The following is a 2222-nucleotide window of genomic DNA, read 5'->3' as shown; positions in this document are numbered from 1 at the left end:
TCCCACTCCTGCCATTCCCACTCCTTCCATTCCCTCTCCTGCCATTCCCACTCCTGCCATTCCCACTCCTGCCATTCCCATCCCTGAGCAGCTTCCAGGCCTGCACGGAGCCTTCACCACCCTCATCCTCATCCTGACGGGACACAATTCCAAGCATCCCGACATTCCTGCTGGGAATAAATCAGCAGCACCTCCCTGGAGCCCATTTTTGGCCTTTTCCCACCCCAAATTTGGGCCGGCCAAGTTGGATTTTTTTGAAGCATCTCCCAAGGCTCCCATGGACCACCGGATTTCTTGGAAAACTCCTGGAAAATCAGCTGGCAGTGCCTGAGCTTGGATCAGGAAAGAGGTGATCCCCATTTTCCTGAAGGAAGGGATAAAATCCCGGGATTTAAGCCGGAAAATATCCAGGCAGAACCCAAAAGCGACCGCGGGAATGCAAAATTCCAGGGAAACAGCCCCACTTCCCGAGTTTCCCAGCTTGGGAATCCTCCCCACCTTTCCTCGGCGCCGGATCCCATCCGTTTGATGTCCTGCTGCTGGAAGGGGTCGTTGCTTTTCCCTGGAAATTCCCCGTCACTCCAGATCCTGCCGGGATTGGCGGTCGGGAATGCTCGGACACGGATTTGGGACAGAAACGCCAAAAAACCCCAAACCATTTAAAACATCCGCATTTTCCATCCTGATTTTCCAATATCCACATCCCGAAGCTGTTCCCGCCCAGCGGGGTTGGCCGTTGGGACCTACAGGGATCCCAAAAAAACCTGGGAATGCTCAAAAAAGGATATTTTTCCTCCTCCTCACCGGCTCGAATCCCTTCGGCCAAATTTGGGGAGAAAAGGCGTTTTTCTGGCAATAAACCCCCCCAAAAATGGGAATTTTGGGGAGCTGCCAAGGGAATGAAGTGCTGAGAGGTTGGGAAATTATCCCGGGAAAGGATAAAGGAAGCACGGAGCTTCTCCCAGGCCTAAAATCCAGGGAATTCTTGACAATCCAGGTGGTCCAGGAAAGACTGGAGCGACATTTTTATTCAAAAATTGCTTTTTTTAAAATGAGAAAAATAAATTTAAAACGTATTTATTTAAAGAAAAGGATGAGTTCCGGTCTCCTGGCAATGTGATGGGGCACAGCGTCACTTCCCAACCCCATTTTCCCTAAAAATCCCCCAAATCCAGGCTCTCATCCCAACCCTCCAACCACTCCTGTGATGTTCTACCCCCCTCTTTGGGGCGTTTTCCCGAATTTTTGGCTTTTCCAGGCCCAGGTGGTCCCACCTGGGGGGCACAAACTCAATTCCCAGATGGAAAAACGCTTCCCTCCCTCCTCCAGCCCTTCCCGGGGAGTCATTCCAAGGAATTACCGAGCTAGGATCGCGGCGCCGGATTCCTGATTGAATGAATTGAATTATTGAAATCTTTGATTCCCGAGGTGGCGGCAGGGAGAGGGATCCGGCAGGGATGAGCATTCCCACTGAAACGACGGGGGAAGAAAATCCCATGGGATGGGGCCGGTTTGGGGGAGAAAGCGGCGGAGGGGAAGGTTCGGCCTTTCCCAAGGAAAAGCAGCGTCAATTCCCGGCGCCGGAGCGGGCAGATCCCGGTCTCCGCTTCCCGCCGGGCATTTCCACCATCCCTGCAACACCCGCTTGGAATTTTCTGCTCTCCCCCGGCCAGTCCCAAATCCACGATTCCCACCCCGACGCTCAGCACGGACCGCGCCGCGCCGGAGCGGGATGGGCGCGGGAGCGGGGCTGGATCCGGGATTGAGGCGAAAGCCAAGTGGGAAAAATCCCCCCTCCACACCCCCCAAATCCCTCTGGGAAGAGCTTGGGGATGATCCCGACTGCTTCCGATCCGGGAAGCGGCCCCACACGGTGCGGAGCCGTCCCGCCCCACCCCGCCCTCCGCGATCCTCGGGCTGCGGGATGGGTGCGGGATGGATGCGGGGGAAGGAAAAGCCGCGCATTCCCGATCCCGGCTGGCGCATCCCTCCGCCGGCAGCCCCCGGGGGTGGGCTCAGGCGCGCACGTGTCCGGGGCGGGGGTGTGGGATGCGTGTGCACCCCGGCCATATAAACCCCGGCCAGAGCAGCCCCAGCCGCTCCGGCGCCGGGCGAGTCACGGAGCCGAGGGGCCGCCAGCTCCGCTCCGCTCAGGTAGGAATTCCGCTTCCCTGCTTTTTCCAGGCTTTTTTTTTTTTTTTTTGGGTTGGGGGGGGGGGGGG

The 2222-nt window shown here is 57.2% G+C and overlaps 1 protein-coding gene across 1 annotated transcript in view; it reads left to right on the top strand.

Annotated features, from left to right (window-relative positions):
* The first annotated feature begins 1897 nt into the window (after window positions 1-1897).
* Window positions 1898-2222, top strand: part of PNOC (prepronociceptin) — an 8189-nt gene continuing 7864 nt past the window's right edge. Inside the window, exon 1 of the mRNA XM_042019887.1 lies at window positions 1898-2154. The gene's annotated coding sequence lies outside the window, so the exon portion shown is untranslated. The remainder of the gene's footprint in view (window positions 2155-2222) is intronic.

The sequence above is a fragment of the Corvus kubaryi genome, unplaced genomic scaffold, assembly GCF_017639235.1.
Source record: "Corvus kubaryi isolate FWS band 111438036 unplaced genomic scaffold, C.kubaryi_AGA036_p1.0 36379, whole genome shotgun sequence".
NCBI classification, from domain to species: Eukaryota; Metazoa; Chordata; class Aves; order Passeriformes; family Corvidae; genus Corvus; species Corvus kubaryi.
This window is presented reverse-complemented; position numbering and strand designations above follow the sequence as displayed.